At 44.7% G+C, this 21976-nt stretch overlaps 1 pseudogene across 1 annotated transcript; it reads right to left on the minus strand.

Moving 5' to 3' along the window:
- Nucleotides 1-5983: 5983 nt before the first annotated feature.
- On the minus strand, nt 5984-6762 carry LOC309556613 (annotated as a pseudogene). Its single transcript has one exon. The product of its transcript is annotated as an uncharacterized misc_RNA (transcript).
- Between the last annotated feature and the right edge of the window lie 15214 nt (nt 6763-21976).

A 21976-nucleotide genomic window follows, 5' to 3' on the forward strand; every position in this document is an offset into this window, starting at 1 on the left:
ATTGCAGAGTGCCAGCCACACATTGCCCCCAATGATTGCAGAGTGCCAGCCACAGCATTGCCCCCAATGATTGCAGAGTGCCAGCCACAGAATTGCCCCCAATGATTGCAGAGTGCCAGCCACAGAATTGCCCCCAATGATTGCAGAGTGCCAGCCACACATTGCCCCCAATGATTGCAGAGTGCCAGCCACACATTGCCCCCAATGATTGCAGAGTGCCAGCCACAGCATTGCCCCCAATGATTGCAGAGTGCCAGCCACAGCATTGCCCCCAATGATTGCAGAGTGCCAGCCACACATTGCCCCCAATGATTGCAGAGTGCCAGCCACAGCATTGCCCCCAATGATTGCAGAGTGCCAGCCACAGCATTGCCCCCAATGATTGCAGAGTGCCAGCCACACATTGCCCCCCAATGATTGCAGAGTGCCAGCCACAGCATTGCCCCCAATGATTGCAGAGTGCCAGCCACACATTGCCCCCAATGATTGCAGAGTGCCAGCCACACATTGCCCCCAATGATTGCAGAGTGCCAGCCACACATTGCCCCCAATGATTGCAGAGTGTCAGCCACACATTGCCCCCAATCATTGCAGAGTGCCAGCCACAGCATTGCCCCCAATCATTGCAGAGTGCCAGCCACACATTGCCCCCAATCATTGCAGAGTGCCAGCCACACATTGCCCCCAATGATTGCAGAGTGCCAGCCACACATTGACCCCAATGATTGCAGAGTGCCAGCCACACATTGCCCCCAATGATTGCAGAGTGCCAGCCACACATTGCCCCCAATGATTGCAGAGTGCCAGCCACACATTGCCCTCAATGATTGCAGAGTGCCAGAACACAGCATTGCCCTTAATGATTGCAGAGCGCCAGCCACACATTGCCCCCAATGATTGCAGAGTGCCAGCCACACATTGCCTCCAATGATTGCAGAGTGCCAGCCACACATTGCCCTCAATGATTGCAGAGTGCCAGCGATCCCCCCGCACTTACCTCTCTCGCAGCTTCTCTTCAGTCCCCGGCTCCCCGCGTCTCCGAGTCTTCAGTCCTCCCGCGGCGCCTCCTCCTCGTCCAATGGCACGGTGTTTGCCTTTCGGCCAATCAGGAAGCGGGAGGACCCGCTCCCTGATTGGCCAGGAGGAGGATCCGTGTGACAATAGCGAATTCTCATTCGCTATTGTCACAGAATGGGCGGGTCGGGGAGCACTGCTCCGCTCCTTGGCCACCACGTCTGTGGCTGCGCGGTCCGAGCGCGGGACATTCAATTGTACTGCGCTCAGACGCGCAGAGGGATTCAGCCGGTTCTGCAAACTCGCAGAACGTTAGTAACCGGTTCTATGGAACCGGTGCGAACCGGCTGAATCTCACCACTGCATGTTTTAGGGCTATGTGTTGAAGTGGGCTGCAGCCATTTTTTCCAAATTCCTTTCCTTAGCGCGGATTCCCTCTCTTCCTTTTATATTATCACATGTGTGCACAGGAATGCGGTGTTCAGCATGCACCCAGTGTGACCCCAGGCTATGTTCCATCAACGACACCTCCAAACACAACCCAGGTTTAAAAAAAGCAATGGATTCCAAAAAGTATCAATTTTGCAAAACAAGATCCTTATATTATATTTTCTCTATATTGTATATTGGATCTACAGGAGACTGTGTTTAATGAATTAGTAGAGGCTGCTTGCCCGACAGAAAGTTTCTTGCTACAGCCCCCCTTTTTTGGACACCTCCTGGATGGTCTTACTCACCATACTAAGGTACATCTTATGCATACTTAATTGCATGATGCCCATAAAGGTTCAGTTTTATGATACGCTTTGTAATCGTGAAAGTTTCTTTTTAAAATACATCCTTATACCCTATTTTATGCTTATTTTGGGTTCATAGGATGCTCTGTATCATCTATGACTAGAAGTCGTTTACCCTATAGCAAGCCCCTTCTCACAGGCTTTTTGATTTTTTCGGATGGCTCGAGCTACTATCATATATACGAAGGTTTGTCTCTATTTCCATCTCTATCTGGGTGCGCCTTCTACCTGTCCCTGTCAATTCTAATCACTATATTTAAGTATAGCATATTTTGGTCCACATCTTCTTAAAGTCAGCCCTTTGTGACAAAATTGTCTCATTATTATCCAATATTTATTTATATCTTTTATATTTTTTCTCTATATTTTTACTAATAATCTCTGGGTTGAACCTTAATAGCCCTATACCTATATTTCCATTGTTATAACCTTTCGCTCCCTGTCTCTGCTTACAGGGAATACAGAGCTACTTTTTTGGCACCCGGCTTCTAGTATCTACCTGTACTACAACAGCCAGCTATACTTCCCCGTGACCTCACCTTTATTATTATTATTATTTTTCTAAATATTATTGGGTAAGAGATGTAATATTGAAACCTTTATCAACATATATTCATTATATGATATCCTTTTCTCTTTTGCTCACTATATATCTATATATTTTTTCTATCAGACTAAGGATTGCTATCCTAAATATCCCCCACCTCCTATTTTGACACACCCCCTTCTTCCCCTTGGGGTGAGTCTTTTGGCACGTTATCTTGGACCTTCGCCTTCGTGTCTGCTTCATGACCATAGGCATCGGCATCAATGTAATAGAGAACAGTGTTTCCATACACTGTGTTACTAACACTGCTACCTCGGTAAGATAACAAAAAATGTGACTAACTCAATTAGATGGGTTATGCCATTGATAATGTTGATTTGACATTGATACTTCTGTTTTGTTCTCCTCCCTTGTGTCTTAGGAAGATATACACGCATGTACATATATGTATTTCCTGCTATGTATAAATCCTAAATGCTTCTTTTTTACATATCTTTGTAGAACTGTTTCAGCCCCTATCTAAACTCCTGAAGAAGCGCCAATAGCGCGAAACATGTAGAGTTTGTCCGTGACTGGAATACAGTATTCAATACCGAGCCTCCTCATTCTCACCGCCGATGGATCCGCCTAAAGAGCTTTAATTTACTACATTGGAAATAGTCAGAGGGCCATTATAGCATCTTTGATCTATACAAGTTAAAGTATGGTAATATCTGTCCATAAGGCGGTGATAGAGGCTTCGGCAATTTAGAATATATGTGCCTTTTAAACTGCATGTTGTAATATTTGATTTTTGTTATGTCTTTATGTCTTTCACTTGTGGTGACACACAAATTGTATATATATGTTTTTTTAACTATTTCATAATAAAATATTCCATTTTATGACATTAATGTCCGAGTGTTGGTGCCAATAAAGTCCATTTGTCTCTATTCTCCCCATACATATTTTGATTAGGACATGGCACATGCTATTTTGAAGTGTCCACAGTGTCATCCTGTGTTGACATTTTTTTCCCTCTTTCTTGACAACATGCTGGGGGAGACATAGGAGAACATGCTGGGGGAGACATAGGAGAACATGCTGGGGAGACATAGGAAAACATGCAAGGGAGACATAGGAGAACATGCTGGGGAGACATAGGAGAACATGCCGGGGAGACATAGGAGAACATGCTGAGGGAGACATAGGAGAACATGCTGGGGAGACATAGGAAAACATGCAGGGGAGACGTAGGAGAACATGCAGGGGAGACATAGGAGAACATGCAGGGGAGACATAGGAGAACATGCCGGGGAGACATAGGAGAACATGCTGGGGAGACATAGGAGAACATGCTGGGGAGACATAGGAGAACATGCCGGGAGACATAGGAGAAGATGCTGGGGAGACATAGGAGAACATGCTGGGGAGACATAGAAGAACATGCTGGGGAGACATAGAACATGCCGGGGAGACATAGGAGAATACATGCTGGGGAGACATAGGAGAACATGCCGGGGAGACAAAGGAGAACATGCTGGGGAGACATAGGAGAACATGCTGAGGAGACATAGGAGAACATGCTGGGGAGACATAGGAGAACATGCCAGGGGAGACATAGGAGAACATGCTGGGGAGACATAGGAGAACATGCTGGGGAGACATAGGAGAAGATGCTGGGGAGACATACGAGAACATGCCGGGGAGACATAGGAGAACATGCTAGGGAGACATAGGAGAAGATGCTGGGGAGACATAGAAGAACATGCTGGGGAGACATAGGAGAACATGGAGGGGAGACATAGGAGAACATGCTGGGGAGACATAGGAGAACATGCTGGGGAGACATAGGAGAACATGGAGGGGAGACATAGGAGAATATGGTGGGGAGACATAGGAGAACATGCTGGGGAGACATAGGAGAACATGCTGGGGAGACATACGAGAACATGCCGGGGAGACATAGGAGAACATGCTAGGGAGACATAGGAGAAGATGCTGGGGAGACATAGGAGAACATGCCGGGGAGACATAGGAGAAGATGCTGGGGAGACATAGGAGAACATGCTGGGGAGACATAGGAGAACATGCCGGGGAGACATAGGAGAATACATGCTGGGGGGAGATTATTGGCTGCAGAAAAAATGTCTGACGCCAAAAACAGCCTAAGGCCCTCATGCACACGGGGTGCTTTTGGAGCTCCTTTTAGGAGTGTGAGACATTTTTTTTTCAGCCTAGGAACGCCCCTCCATGTTATCCTATGGCCTCATGCACACACAGACGATTGCAGCTGTAAGTGGCGTTTTCAAGTTGCAAAAAAAACCCAGATCAGTGCGTCCGGAGGACCGGAGTTAGAGCTGTAAAAACGTCTGACGCTGCTAAAGGCGGCTTATTGTTGCTTATACAGTGTTAAGCCACGTTATACATATTTCTTTTTTTATGTGAAAATCAATGGATCCCTATGGGAGCTCACTGATTTGAATGGAAATCGCATCCAAGTCGGATCAGAGGGGGAACTCCAGGCCAAAATGGGAAGAAACGGCGTGGGGTCCCCCACAAAATCCATAGCAGACCCTTATCTGAGCATGCAGCCTGGCAAGTCAGGAAAGGGGAGGGGGCGAGTGAGCGTCTTCTTTCTTCTCCCTCCAGTCTTCTCCCTCCGTTTCCTCCTCCAACGATGTCCCCCGTGATTATGCCAGCTCCACTCTTTGCAGCTTCTTATATAGTCATGGGGGCGTGGCCCCCCCGGTGATGTAACCCAGAGACCCCGCCCCCTTGTGTTGTCATCTGATATAATCCCCATGCATAAATACATAAGGGGGGATATGATCACCATGTATAAATAAATAAGGGGGGATATGACTCCCATGTATAAATACATAAGGGGGATATGATATCCATGTATAAATACATAAGGGGGGATATGATCACCATGTATAAATACATGTTAGCTCATTTATGTCAGGAGGCAATTGCAAGATGATTTTGCATTTAGGTCCCGGACCTAAGACCCTTCAGTTCTAACTCCCCTGTGTAGTGAATTTTCCTTCTGCTGGCCAGGAGATGTAAAGACACACAGCACTTAAGCTTCATGAGGATACATCTGATTTATTTCATTTCGGCTCACATATTTATGGGACATTTGAGAGGGAAAAAACTAGTGTACAATCCATGGGTCAGTTTAACAATAGAATATATCTACTAAAACAATACATGAAAAGGCTTTTGTTTTCCCTAACATATTGCTGTAAATGTGGGGTGTAGTGTGTCTGAAATTGCGTTTGTGGAGAGCCGTTCCATCTCTGCTCAGCTGTCTGATGTGTTAATATGTAAGTAATCGTCAATGTGTTCAGGTGTTGTCTGTAATCCATATGCAAAAGTTAAGTGTCCAGGATGAATGACTGAGATGTGTTTAATATGTAAACACTTATCAATGTGTCTGTAACTCTAATCTGTCTGCGAAGCCTAACTGTTAAGTGTCCAGGATGAATGAATGTGTTTAATATGTAATTGCAAGGGACCACATTCCATTGTAAAGTGGGCACTAGCTGAAATGTATCATGAAATTTAATACTTCATTAAGGCACATTGATACACTCTTTCAACCCAACCTTTGATCCCAACCTTATTCATAAGGGTGGGGTCACCTAGAGTCTGAGAATAGCACTATGTGCCCTCCTGGGATATATGTCCAACTATGAGTCCCACATGATAGTAACCATCCCTTAGGGAGCTGGACATTCTTGACATAACTGGGTTGCATTATTGTATGAGTGCACGTCATATTATTGGTAACTGACTTGCACAGACGAGGTTCTAAACAGGTGACATTATATTCTAAGGTGTATGTAGGCTGGCGACTTGGTTGTGTGCACATAGGGATATAACTTCTATTGTAGGTCATGTTGTAACATACCTCAGTGGAGGTTACATATCCTGTACCTCTACCATAGTTTCTGTGAGTGAATATGAGGATCTGTCACTACGATGAGCATATAGATTTGGATGAGTGTATACATTAGTGTCTTCCATACTTGAGTCAGCCCACACCCCACTATAATAGACTTTTAAAACATTAACTGGGGTAGGAACAGCTAACAGACAGGTAGAGAACAAATCATTGGAATTGTAGTGATCAGAAAGGCAAAAATCGGAAGAGTTCAGTATGTTGGCAGCAATAAACATCCATATATTGTCCTTTGTGTCCAATAGGCTTGACTTCAACTGTAAAGTGGAGACATGAATGTCTCGTGTCTCTCTCATGTCCTGGGGTGAGGAAGGGCATAATGAGGAGAGGTTCTCCTGGTGGTGAGCACATGTTGCAAGTAACCAGACAGTGGCTACTAGTGTTGAGCTTGCTACAAAGAGTACCACTGCTTCACGGATGGGAAGTCTTCCAGGAGTAGGGGTGTCCATTGGCATTGTACCAATGTGTCTGTCTGGATCCAACTGGAATTTGTCTGGTGCTCGTCACAATCTTCGGTCCGCAGTCGTGGGGTCCAGAGGTGGGGCTTCCTTCAGTCGCGATGCATGGATCCAAACCGGGGAGTCATCTGTCAATACCGCTGTTCTGGTCACTGTTTGAACTGTCGCAGGAGGTCCGTAGGGTGGGTCTAGTGACTTCAGCTTATGGAGGGCCTTCACCAGGACTCTGTCTCCAGGCTTGAATGGGTGGGTCGGTGCACCTGTTGGCAAAGGAAACGAGAGCGAAATATCACCATAATCACCGTTTAATTTTTCAATAAATTTTGCCACATATTCCTCTTGTATCTGCTGCAGATCTCCAGGTATGAGAATGAATGGATTAATTGTCCATGGGGTTGGGAAAGGGTCTCCCTATCAAAATTTCAAAGGGAGATAGCTTGGTTCTTGGGTCTGGAGTCATTCTGACTCCAGCAAGAATAACAGGTAAGTACAGAGACAAGAACTTGGATAGCACAGAATACAATATTTACAAGAATGGCAGGAGTATAGTGCGACACTGGGCTTCTGGTCTTACAGGCAGGCAGTAAAATAAATGCTAGTAAGAACCACTTGCAGCACTGGGGTTCAGGGCTTACAGGAAGACAGGTAATTTTAAGACAGGAAGGATACCTAATGGCACTATCTGGGGAGAACACAGCATGTCCACACATGCAACAATGGTGAGGGCCCTTGGAGGGGTTGAGGTGCAAAGTCTAATGAACTGCCTTGTCTTCTCCAAAGGTGGAGATGGGTTAACTTGCAGTCCTCTTACTCACCCAAGCAGGCAGCTACCTAGAACTAAAGGCCAATAGACAAATGAGAATCCCTTGCATGGCTAAGGTGCTGTGATCACTAAACCGTAGGGAGTAAAATTCAAGCTGTCTTGTGTACATGGACACTTAGAGACACACAAAACAGCTAGAAGTGAGTACCCATGCAAACATAAATTTATAAGAGATGGTACAGTTGCCTAGTGACACCAAACAGGAAATTGAAACCAAATAGGTTTGAAATAGCCTTGGAGACACAAGGCTTGACTTCAAGGACCATTTATATGCAAAGCCTGGGGCAATGAGTCACCTTAGAATGAAAAGAGAGGGCTTAGCTGGCCATGCAGCTAATTGAATTAACAACAGGAGGTTACCTAGTCTTAAACTTGAATTAGCAATACCAAAGTAACTTTAACAATTTGTAGTAACACTGACATATATTCATTGTAATTCTTAGCACACTATAGGTGTAATAATAGAGCAACAATTTATCCAATTCCATCCTATTCTTCCATCTCACAATATAATAAAAACTTTAGAAGACAGGAGATGCTTAATTATCTAAGGCATAGAAACTCATTAATGCCAGAGCTCATATGTGTCAGATTAGAACACATCAAATATCTGACGCCCAATAAATAAGAACTTAGAAACTGCTACAAGCAGTACAACACCCATAAAAACAGTCTAATAAACCAGAAAAAAACAATTTGGAAACAATACTCCCATTGGTGAGTTGTCTTTGAAGGCTGTGATCTTCCTTCGTTCTGAAAGTCTTAAATCAATAAAACCAGGGCATAGAATTTATCTGAGAAATAAGCATCAAAAAAAAAATTTAGTAACAAAACATTATATTTTCCTCCTAAAAATAAACCAAAGGTTAGAGGAATTCAGCATACAGTAAGCATGTTAAACATTTTCTTTCTTAACCACTTTACCACCGGAGGATTTTCCTGCTAAAAGTGTTTTTTTGTGCGATTTTTTACTGCGTGACTTTAACGGACAATTGCGCGGTCGTGCGACGCTGTATCTAAACCAATTTCACGTCCTTTTTTTTCCACAAACAGAGCTTTCTTTTGGTGGTATTTGATCACCTGTGCGATTTTTTGATCACGCGCTATAAACAAAAAAAGAGCGTAATTTTTGCAAAAACAACAATATTTTTCACTTTTTTTTATATGAAATTCCCTACCTATGTTTGGTAAAAAAAATCGCAAAAAGCGTATTTTGATTGGTTTGCGCAAAAGTTATCGCGTTTACTAACAAAGGGAAAGATTTTTGTCATTTTTGGTGTTTTTTTTTTAACGAGTAATGGCGGCGATCTGCGATTTTTTTTGCGGTACTGCGACATTGCGGCGGACAGATCGGACCCTTGACTGACATTTTTGACACTTTTGGGGGTACCAGTGACATTACTGCAGTAATCAGTGCTATACATATGCACTGTTACTGCAAAAATGACACTGGCAGGGAAGGGGTTAACAGTATTGGACAGGGAGGGGTTAAGTGTGTCCTAGGGGCGTGATTCTAACTGTGCAGGGACAGGTCTACTAGTGTAAAAACAAAGGTCAACAGTTCTACATAGTAGAACTGTCTGATCTTCACTTTTACACAGGGAGAACTGACAGGCGGCTTGTTTACATAAGCCGCTCTGTCTTTCTCCCGCTGTACCGGCGATCGTAGTGTGACCGGCGGACATCGGGTCCGCCAGTCACACTCCCGCACTCCTCCGTGAACGAGCCGAGGCGGGCGCGCGCCTCAGCGGGCGCGCGCCTGCCCGCTATTGGCTCTAGAAGGACTGACAGGCGAGCGACGTAGACCTACGTCACTCTGCCTGGCCGGGGCCGACTGCCGCAGTAAATATACTGTGCGCAGTCGGAAACCGGTTAACAGTGCACTTTTCTAATACCAAAAATGGTTGACGTCAAATTAATTATTACCACGTGGATTTCTATTTTTTTTTGTTATGGTATACCATAAATTTAAAAAAAATTATTATTGTTCACCATGGTTAAAAAATGAGCAGCTCAAAAATAAACATTAGTAATTTCCCATTTGGCTACATGAAAATTATACTTCACAATATTGAACCCATTTGGAACATTCTTCAAAAAACAGTTTTTTTCTACAAAAGCAAAAATTATAGTTAATACACATCTGTATATACAACTAACATATTCTTTTGTACTTTCCTTTTAAAATGTACTCGGCTCAGTCAATTTGCATGACAATACAGCTGTTTACACTCCCTAAACTTGCAATTACCTGTGTCAAGGACGGGAGGGGGGAGGGAGGGGGGTTGTGCCCATGGTGGGCTGAAAAGCACCAACTTTTTGTTTTAAAAAGTCAGTAGTTACCTCAATGATAAAGTTCAAATTGCTCACGATTTAAGAATAGAAATACAATTTTAGTCCTTAAGGTCACACTTTACACACCAAATATATTTTCTTGCTTCTAAAAGTTGCCATGACCAGCATAGCACGGATTTGTTACATTTAGTTGTATTTGTGGCAAAGTCACATCACTTTAAAACATAAGTAATAAACACAAAACAAATCATTATGCAACCAGTATTCATTCAGTGTTATCAAATGTTTTGCTGATACAGCACTTTTCGAACATTATTAAAACTAACACAACATAACAATCCGTGGATCTCACACACCTCTACACGACTAAGGTTGCCCATACACGATACAATTCTCATACAATTTTCTAAACTTAAATTTCATTTTTTTTTTCTTGGGATTCTCCATACCTTGAGAATTGCCCATTATTCTAAGCTCAGAATATGAAGTGAGATTAGCTGAATTTGAAGGTTTATCTAGGGATGTTGATGTCAGTATTTTAGACTTTACTGGCAAACCTAGTTTTCCAGCTTATGTGGTTTCCTGCGTCTTTCTAATTAGATTTATCTACACCCAATTTATGGTTTGCTTTTAACTATTCTCAGTGGGCAAGTTTGTACCTTCAAGCTCAGCTTGATCTCACATACAATCTACATATACATCTGTACAATGGCATGCAATCATATATAACGACTAAAAATACACTTAAGTGTCTATACAGCAATATACAATGATTAGAGGGAAAATTCACTATCACACACAGTACTGCTTTGTAACCGGGGCATCAGACCCTCTATTATCTTTCTAACTGGGGCATCAGACCCCCTATTATCTTTAGGAATATCAGATTCCTGGGAGGCGCTACAGTAGCGCTAACCGGGTACTGCTAATCTGCTCTGACAGTATAGGGTGGCAATAATAAAAAAATAATTACTCACCCGGTACTGTATATGGAAGATCCCACTTCTGACACCAAACTGTCATGAAATTTAATATTTCATTAAGAGACATTGATACACTCTTTCAATCTCCATGTATAAATACATAAGGGGGGATATGATCTCCATGTATAAATAAATAAGGGGGGATATGATCTCCATGTATAAATACATAAGGGGGGATATGGTCTCCATGTATAAATACATAAGGGGGGATATGATCTCCATGTATAAACACACAAGGGGGGGGATATGATCTCCATGTATAGATACATAAGGGGGATATGATCTCCATGTATAAATAAATAAGGGGGGATATGATCTCCATGTATAAATAAATAAGGGGGGGATAGGATCTCCATGTATAAATACATAAGGGGAGGATCTCCATGTATAAATACATAAGGGGGGGATATGATCACCATGTATAAATACATAAGAAGGGATATGATCTCCATGTATAAATACATAAGAAGGGATATGATCGCCATGTATAAATACATAAGGGGGGGGGGATATGATCACCATGTATAAATACATAAGAAGGGATATGATCTCCATGTATAAATACATAAGGGGGGGATATGATCTCCATGTATAAATACATAAGGGGGGATATGATCTCCATGTATAAATACATAAGGGGGGATATGATCTCCATGTATAAATACATAAGTAGGGATATGATCTCCATGTATAAATACATAAGGGGGGATATGATCTCCATGTATAAATACACAAGGGGGGATATGATCTCCATGTATAGATAGATAAGGGGGATATGATCTCCATGTATAAATACATAAGGGGGGATATGGTCTCCATGTATAAATACATAAGGGGGATATGATCTCCATGTATAAACACACAAGGGGGGGATATGATCTCCATGTATAAATAAATAAGGGGGGATATGATCTCCATGTATAAATACATAAGAAGGGATATGATCTCCATGTATAAATACATAAGGGGGGATATGATCTCCATGTATAAATACATAAGGGGGGATATGATCTCCATGTATAAATACATAAGGGGGGATATGATCTCCATGTATAAATACACAAGGGGGGATATGATCTCCATGTATAGATACATAAGGGGGATATGATCTCCATGTATAAATACATAAGGGGGGATATGATCTCCATGTATAAATACATAAGGGGAGGATCACCATGTATAAATACATAAGAAGGGATATGATCTCCATGTATAAATACATAAGAAGGGATATGATCACAGTGGCGGAGCCAGAGGGTTAGCTGGGGTGGCAATTGACACCCCAGAAGAAGCCCTTGCCACCCCTGTTGCCACCCCAATCCTGGGCGGGTGGCCGGGTGCATGGCAGGGCAGCGGGAGAATAACAGGGGATCGCCATACGGCCGGGAGCTGCGGAGGGAGGTGGATGGAGAGCAGGGAAGACTGGACTCCTGCTACTTACACAGCCAGTGGTGTCGGCGGGGGGGGGGGGGTGGCTGAACGGAACTTCAGCCCCGAGTGTGCCCCCTAAAAAGCCCCAGGTCTCGTGTGGATCGTTAACCTCCTTCCTCCCTTCGGCTCTCAGCTGCAGCGCTGCAGCCAGAAGAAGACGGAGGGGGGTGGAGGCGGAGCCAATGCTAGGCGGCAAGGAGAGGAATTTGAAATCCTCCTCCTCTCGTCATGACAGCAGAAGAGGTTCTTGGAGCGGAGGAGGATTTCAAATTGCTCTCCTTGCCGCCTAGCATTGGCTCCGCCTCCACCCCCCTCCGTCTTCTTCTGGCTGCAGCGCTGCTCTGAGAGCCGAAGGAAGAAGAATGTGAGTGCCCGAGGGGGGGGGGGAAGAATGTGAGAGCCCGAGGGGGGGGGAGAAGAATGTGAGAGCCTGAGGGGGAAGAATGTGAGTGGCGGGGGGGAAGAAGAATGTGAGTGCCACTGCCCGAGGGGGGGGAAGAAGAATGTGAGTGCCACTGCCCGAGGGGGGGGGGGTGGAAGAAGAATGTGAGTGCCTGAGGGGGGGGGAGGAGAATGTGAGTGCCGGGGGGGAAAAAGAATGTGAGTGCCCGGGGGGGGGGAAGAATGTGAGTGCGGGGGGGGGAAGAAGAATGTGAGTGCCACTGCCAGAGGGGGGGGGGGGTGGAAGAAGAGTGTGAATGCCCGAGGGGGGGGGGAGAAGAATGTGAGTGCCACTGCGAGTGCCCGAGGGGGGGGAGAAGAATGTGAGTGCCCGAGGGGGGGAAGAAGAATGTGAGTGCCTGAGGGGGGGGAAGAAGAATGTGAGTGCCACTGCCCGAGGGGGGGGGTGGAAGAAGAATGTGAGCGCCCGAGGGGGGGGGGAGAAGAATGTGAGTGCCCGAGGAGGGGGAAAGAAGAATGTGAGTGCCCGAGGGGGGGGGGGACAAACCCCTTGCCATTAGCCACAAGACAAACCCCTTGCCATTAGCCGAGGAGGAGGCGGAAGGACTCGTGGAGACGCGCCGCCGGTCACCGGGACTGAGAAGAAGCCGCCCGCTGCCGCTCCAGGTAGGTAAGGGGGCACGCACGCTGATCTCTGCATTGGGGGCATGTACGCTGGTCTCTGCATTGGGGGCATGTATGCTGGTCACTGCATTGAAGGGGGCATATACGCTGATCTCTGCATTGAAGGGGGCATGTACACTGGTCATTACATTGAAGGGGGCATGTATGCTGGTCACTGCATTGAAAGGGGGCATGTACGCTGATCTCTGCATTGAAGGGGGCATGCACGCTGGTCACTGCATTGAAGGGGGCATGTACGCTGGTCACTGCATTGAAGGGGGCATGTACGCTGATCTCTGCATTGAAGGGGGCATATACGCTGATCTCTGCATTGAAGGGGGCATGTACGCTGATCTCTGCATTGAAGGGGGCATGTACGCTGGTCATTGCATTGAAAGGGGGCACGCTGGTCTCTCTGCATTGAAAGGGGGCACGCTGGTCTCTCTGTATTGAAAGGGGGCACACTTTACCTTAATTACTGAAGGCCCATTTCACACTTTTGCGACCTCAAAGTCACGCAATTTTTTACAGCATTTTTTGCCGCAATGCAATGCCTATTACATTTTTCTGTTTGCGCCCCCCCAAAAATTGTGAGCACCAGCCGCCACTGTCCCCAATATACCTAGAATAATGTGCAAGTATTCACAGATATGTATAGGTCAGAGTGTTTAACTGACAAAGAATGATGTGCCATAGAACTGCTGATGTTGATGTATTTTTCTTCTCTGTATCTAATAAATGCATACTTTACACCCCCCCTTTCCAGTACCCCCCAGAGCTCTTCAGCCCCCCCCACCAGTGCTCTTTAGTCCCCCCTCCCCCAGGGCTCTTCAGCTCCCCACAGTGCTTTACAGCTCCCCCCTATTTTCATAAATTTAGGCTAATATGTATTCTGCCACATATTTTTTGTAAAAGTGTATTTTGATTGGTTTGCAAAAAAGTTATTACATCTACAAACTATGGAACTTTTTATTTTTTAATTGTTTTTACTAGTAATGGCAGCGATCAGCGATTATTAGAGGGACTGCGACATTGCGGTGGACAAATCTGACACTAAATGACACTTTATATATTGACCCCCCAAAATAATACCTTGCCACCCCTTTGCCACCCCTGTTTTAAAAGTCTAGCTCCGCCACTGTATGATCACCATGTATAAATACATAAGGGGGGGGGGGGGGAATATGATCACCATGTATAAATACATAAGGGGGGGATATGATCTCCATGTATAAATACATAAGGGGGGGATATGATCACCATGTATAAATACATAAGGGGGGATATGATCTCCATGTATAAATACATAAGGGGGGATATGATCTCCATGTATAAATACATAAGGGGGGATAGGATCTCCATGTATAAATACATAAGGGGGGATATGATCTCCATGTATAAATACATAAGGGGGAATATGATCTCCATGTATAAATACATAAGGGGGGATAGGATCTCCATGTATAAATACATAAGGGGGGATATGATCTCCATGTATAAATACATAAGGGGGAATATGATCTCCATGTATAAATACATAAGGGGGGATAGGATCTCCATGTATAAATACATAAGAAGGGATATGATCTCCATGTATAAATACATAAGGGGGATATGATCTCCATGTATAAATACATAAGGGGGGATATGATCTCCATGTATAAATACATAAGGGGGAATATGATCTCCATGTATAAATACATAAGGGGGGATAGGATCTCCATGTATAAATACATAAGAAGGGATATGATCTCCATGTATAAATACATAAGGGGGAATATGATCTCCATGTATAAATACATAAGGGGGGATATGATCTCCATGTATAAATACATAAGGGGGGATATGATCTCCATGTATAAATAAGGGGGGGATATGATCTCCATGTATAAATACATAAGGGGGGGATATGATCTCCATGTATAAATACATAAGGGGGGATATGATCTCCATGTATAAATATATTAGGGGGAATATGATCTCCATGTATAAATACATAAGGGGGGATAGGATCTCCATGTATAAATACATAAGGGGGGATATGATCTCCATGTATAAATAAGGGGGGGATATGATCTCCATGTATAAATATATAAGGGGGGATATGATCTCCATGTATAAATATATTAGGGGGGATATTATCTCCATGTATAAATACATAAGGGGGGATATGATCTCCATATATAAATACATGGGGGGGGGGATATGATCTCCATGTATAAATACATAAGGGGGGGATATGATCACCATGTATAAATACATAAGGGGGGGGATATGATCTCCATGTATAAATACATAAGGGGGGGATATGATCACCATGTATAAATACATAAGGGGGGATATGATCTCCATGTATAAATACATAAGGGGGGGATATGATCTCCATGTATAAATACATAAGGGGGGATAGGATCTCCATGTATAAATACATAAGGGGGATATGATCTCCATGTATAAATACATAAGGGGGGATATGATCTCCATGGATAAATACATAAGGGGGGGATATGATCTCCATGCATAAATATATAAGGGGGGATATGATCTCCATGCATAAATCACTTACTGAGGATGCTTCACTAGCATGGCTGATTAGGACACTGAGGAGGCTACACTATATCTGTATATCGGCTATAAGGTGGGTGGCAAGTTATTAACCCAAAATTAAACGAGTGCTGTGTAAATTGTCAGTTCTATAGAAATATCTGGAATAATACATTTATAGAAAATAATTAAATATCATCAGTAAAAAAACAGAAGAAGAAGATGTGAAAGTAGAACAGGGAAGGATGTTGCCTCATCTGTAGGTTCGGATCCCGCAGCCGGCCGGTGCCAGGAAGAAGGGGGGGAGGGGAAAGGTGGTATATAAGAACTGCTATCAGCACTGTGCAGTATACAGAAGGTGGGGGTCACACATTGTACATCTTTCTGTCTTGTTGCTGTAGTGAGGATCGGGGTGCAGTTATAAAGACTCTGCTGATCTTGGGAGCTCTCATTGTCTGTGTGCTGCTGGTGGATGGAGGAGGAGAGGTAAGTTCCCAGGAGGGGATTGTATGGTGTGGGGGCTCCACACATCTGGGAACATTCCATCCACATCATAAGACCTTCTATAGACACAACTAGAAATGTCCATATATATATATCAATTCCTAGTTATTATTGTGCAATACTCTGCAGATCTATAATGAGGACAATGTATCAATACGTATCTATAATAACAATTACAATGTTATGTGTTTGTGTGATTGCCTCAAACATTCGCACTGCCTTTGCAAATAATTGCCGTAATCATTCTATTATGTGTATTTCCTATGAGCGTCAGCTCCATGTAGTGGCCAAAATGGGGTATTTTCCTGATTGATGCATTTCCAGGAAATTATTGCATTAAGGCCACAAGGGGGAGCTGCCTTATGATATTGTTTTCCAGCAGATCCTCTTGTGTACGGTCATTGGATGGGTGTAATCCGTCTTCTCCAGGCGTTTAAAGCGGATTATTTATCCCATCCACTGTTAAATTACATCCACACCAATGTGGTAGACTGCGGCGTCATCTTCAACTCTCCCCTTTAGGTCAGTAATGGTGAACCTTGGCACCCCAGATGTTATGGAACTACATTTCCCATGATGCTCAGGCACTCTGCAGTGTAGTGGAGCATCATGGGAAATGAAGTTCCAAAACATCTGTGGTGCCAAGGTTCACCATCACTGCTTCAGGTGCTCGGTACCCCCGGGCTATTAGATACATGAAGTTGGGGGTAAGTTGCAATTGCCATACAAATTTATTTTAAGGTTTCTTCCTCTGGAGGTATTCAATGATGTTGGGAGATTGAAGGGTAATTGTGAATGGAGGGGGGGGGGGCATATTTTGGATATTAAGTTGCCCAGATGACAGCGCAGACACTGCTCCTGAGGAAGTCGTATTCTAGGGAAATGTGTTGGGGGGAGGGGCAATTTGTGATGACGTCATATCCAGCTGGGAATGTCGGTTCACCGGTGTTCCGTGAAAAAACCATACCCGTGAGAAAACCATACCCTCGTCACTTCCGGTGCACCTACGGAGGGTATGGATTTCTCACAGTAGTGTGTATAACGTTACACTTGCCGCCGTTACATTAAAACAGCTCATCTGCAACATGACTCATCTCCGCTCCTACCAGTGTCACTTCCCTGATCTCGGCTACTAAATATAAAAGCGGATCACGGAGCCGACATCTACATTTCATACACCCGCCACCGCTTTTCTATTTACTAGCCGACATCTGGGAAGTGACAGGGATAGCAGAGGAGATGAATCATGTTGCAGCTGAACTGTTTTTATGTAACCGCCGCAAGTATAACATTACACACACTATCGTTATAATTTCATTCCCTCCGAGCATGCGCTCTTGTCATCTTCTCTGCTGTTCTATGACGGATCCGGGACTCTGAGCATGCGCACTGCTACGCTGCTCAGCTGTTTCTAACAGGAAGTGACGAGGGTATGGAATTCTAACGAGGTATGGTTTTCTAACGTTACACCGGCTCCTGATGTCCGGAGGTCAGGTGATCGTCTTGTGTATATGATTACAGCAGATTCTGATTGTTACAATTTCATTGTATCATTTGTGATGTGCTTTGTAGTTGGATGGATTGGATACTTTTTACACTACTTTAGATAGAGAAGGATGGGAGCGCCGGGATGGGAGCACGAGGGATGGGAGCACCAGGATTGAGGCATCGGGATGGGAGCACCAGGGATGGGACCGCCAGGGATGGGAGCGCCAGGATAGGAGCGCCAGGCAGGGAGTGCTGGGATGGAAGCGCCAGGGATGGGAGCCCCAGGCAGGGAGCACCGGGATGGAAGCACCAGGGATGGGAGCGCCAGGATTGAGGCGTCGGGATGGGAGCACCAGGGATGGGACCGCCAGGATAGGAGCGCCAGGCAGGGAGTGCTGGGATGGAAGCGCCAGGGATGGGTGCCCCAGGCAGGGAGCACCTGGATGGAAGCACCAGGGATGGGAGCGCCAGGGATGGGAGAGCCAGGGATGGGAGCGCCAGGGATGGGAGCGCCGGGATGGAAGCACCAGGGATGGGAGCGCCAGGGATGGGAGCGCCGGGATGGAAGCACCAGGGATGGGAGTGCCAGGGATGGGAGCTCCAGGCAGGGAGCGCCGGGATGGAAGCACCAGGGATGGGAGCGCCAGAGATGGGAGCGCCAGGGATGGGAGCGTCGGGATGGGAGTGCTAGGGATGGGAGCGCTAGGGATGGGAGTGCCAGGGATGGGAGCGCCGGGATGGGAGCGCCGGGATGGGAGCGCTAGGGATGGGAGGGGAGCGCCAGGGATGGGAGCGCCAGCTGTGCACCAAAACCTAAAGATCAGCAATGGGGGAATTTACTAAGACTGGAACAGACACAAAGTGGAGCTGCTGTGCATAGTAACCAATCAGCTTCTAGCTTCAGCTTGTTCAGGTAAGCTTTGAAAATTAAAGTTAGATGCTGATTGGTTGCTTCAAATTTTGGCTTCTGCAGTCTGAGTAAATTCCCCTCATTGTGTTCATTGCACCCCCTGGAGGCGGGTACAGGGGTCAGACTGGAGGCGGGGTCTTGGCATATCGGCCATTACTCCCTATGACCCTGAGCCCTCCTGTTCTGTCATCAGACCTGTCCATGTGTGTGCGGTGTCACCGTGCCGCACAGGTGACAGGGACATCATTGGATATAAGATGATTATATATCTGTGGAGGGGGGGAGGGGATGGAGGGTTGGTTATGGTGATTTCCATTGTAGAAGAAAAGCCGGTCCTGCCCGGTCCTTATCCTCACCGAATGATAAATCTGTGTTTTATTCTGTAGAAGAAGTCGATGGATTCCGGAGATTGGACAGTCCCAGCAGAACCCAGCAAAATTCGCATAAAGGAGAACTCCGCACCACTCCCGTGCTGTCGAGGGCGGAGAAGGGACAATTGCAGGGTAAGGGAATGGAGATGACACTTTGGGGTCTATTTATAAAAGAATATCCATAAATATTCGTCCAGCGATACTCCATGTACATTCGTTCTGTACGAGGGATCCAGCGGGTGTGAGAATGGGGAAATATTGAATGTTCTTCAGGAGTTTTCTCTTTAGGACGATTGTTCTTATGAATATAAATAACAGAAATCAGTGGGCGTGGCCTCTCACCTGCAGATGAAATGAGCGCTAATAGATTATAAATAGTCAGTGCTGATAACAGTGCGATACAAATAGAGGGATAAAAATATATAAAGTGCAGTGCAATTTCACAAAGCTCCTCTAATGCTAAAATTGATAAGAATGCTCTTGTAAAGTGCAAATAAATCCATCACAGAGAGTCCAATGATTCCAGATGAAACGGGTGTAACAGACAAGTCCTTAATATAACCCAGGTGCTGGAACAACTTGAAGTCATGGAAAAGGACATACATGAGGTGTAATCAATCCCATCACCACAGATATCTCTGCCTCTCACCTCCAGTAAGCGACCCTGCAGGGTCTATGAGCATGCAAGCATGTATAACAGAAAACGATCCTCCAATAATCCTCTATTGATTCCAATGGGTCCAAAACGAACAACACTCCACACCATATATATGCATGGGGAAACAATAAAGGGAGATCTTAGTGCTCTCTGTTTAATCTGCACACAATTTATCGGTAAGAAAAAGACCTTATGCACTCACATAATAAAAGAATAGTTCATGCGTCTCACATAGTGAAGCTATCAAATGGCGTTGAGGTCGGCGTCTCCCTGCCGCTCTCCTGCATGCTTCCGGGATGGCTGGCGGGTCATGCGGCGTCCCCCCATGCGCGTTACGTCCGGAAGGCGGGACTTCTTCAGTGGGGATGGGGACAGCCAATAACGAGCCAGCATAAATAACCCTAACTCCGCCCATATGCTAATAGCGGAAGCCGTCGCCTCGCAACCGCCCGCTCTCCTCCCGATCCGGAAGTCAGCAGATGGGACGTCACTACCATGTTAAACATAGAGTCCGGGTGTCATAGCAACACCCTAATTCCTCCATATATGGGAAGACGCTCTGGTAGTGTTTAAAGTACATCAATCAATAAATCAATACTCCAATCGGAACACTCCTATGGGGCAGATTTTATTACAAATAACCTTTATCCATATGTAAAAACAGCATATAATATGGACAAATATGCCACAAAACCCAAACCATCTCGGGATGGCCACTAGATGGCAGGAGTACCTCGACCTCTTACATATATAATATAAGATTACAAATATAAATGTATAATAAAATGTATAAAAAACTCCACAATAGCACGACAAACATTAAAATAGTCAATATAATAATAAAAACAGCAATGATTTGAATTAAAATATTCCTAAAATCCTAAAAAAAACGCACAAAAACTAAAATATATTTATTTATCAGAAATAAAACAATTAAGATCAAAATCCACGTTAAGTCCCAATGACGATAATACCTTGGCTTCATAAATCCAAAACGACTCGCGGCGGCTTAATTGCCGTACATAATTCTCTCCTCTCCAATGTCGATTAACTTTTTCTATCCCCCAGAATTTCAATCCGATGGGATTTTTTTGGTGACATTGTTTAAAATGCCGGGAGACGCTATGGGTAATTAAACCCTTCTTTATATTGTTCACGTGCTCTCCGACTCGCAACATGGAGGGCCCTTGACGTTCTACCTATATATTGTAGGCCTCACTCGCATTCTAACATATAAACTACCCCCTGGGTGGTACAGGTAATCAAGTTCTTAATACTGTATGTTTTTTGCGTAGCCGTGGACATAAACTCCTTTCTCCTCTTCACGTTTCTCCTACAGTTCCTGCATGTGGCACATTTGGCACACGCATAGAACCCAGAGAGAAACGAAAAGAGGCGGCTTTCTCTAGTAACCGGGGGGTCAACCACACCTGGTGTGATTTTATCCCTCAACGAGGGTGCCTTACGATATACAAATTTTGGATATTCTGATATGGCTGGACTAAGGATTTTGTCATGCTTCAGAATTTCCCAATGTTTCTTAATTATGCGCTCTACTTTTTTGTGCTGGATATTGTAGTCCAACACATTGCGGAAATCAGACTTAACTTTTTCTGTTTTTTCATCACTGATCAAAGTTTCTCTATTGATGTTACCGACATTAGCTAACTCTTTCTGGATGTCTTCCTGTATGTAACCTTTCTCTAGAAAGCGGCCTGCCAATATTGCTGATTGCGATTTGTAATCCTCATCAGTGGTACAATTATGTCTAAGACGCATGAATTGACCCCGGGGTATGTTGCAAAGCCATAATTTATGGTGGCAACTCTCCAGCCGGCCGTCTTCTTTATATATCTCTAGATCAAGGAATATTACTTTTTCAGTTTGTACATTCCAAGTCAGAATGATATTCATGTCATTATCATTCATCCGGTTCATAAATGTTTGGAGACTATCCATGTCCCCTTCCCAGATTAGGAACAGATCGTCGATATATCGCCTATAACAGGCTAACTGAGGGGGTGGGCTGCTGAAGATGATATCTTCCTCCCAGTGGGCCATAAAGAGGTTGGCCACACTGGGAGCGAATCTAGCTCCCATCGCTACTCCCCTCGTTTGTAGATAATATCGACGATTGTA

The sequence above is a fragment of the Pelophylax lessonae genome (assembly GCF_965119305.1).
Source record: "Pelophylax lessonae genome assembly, chromosome: 5".
Lineage (NCBI taxonomy): Eukaryota > Metazoa > Chordata > Amphibia > Anura > Ranidae > Pelophylax > Pelophylax lessonae.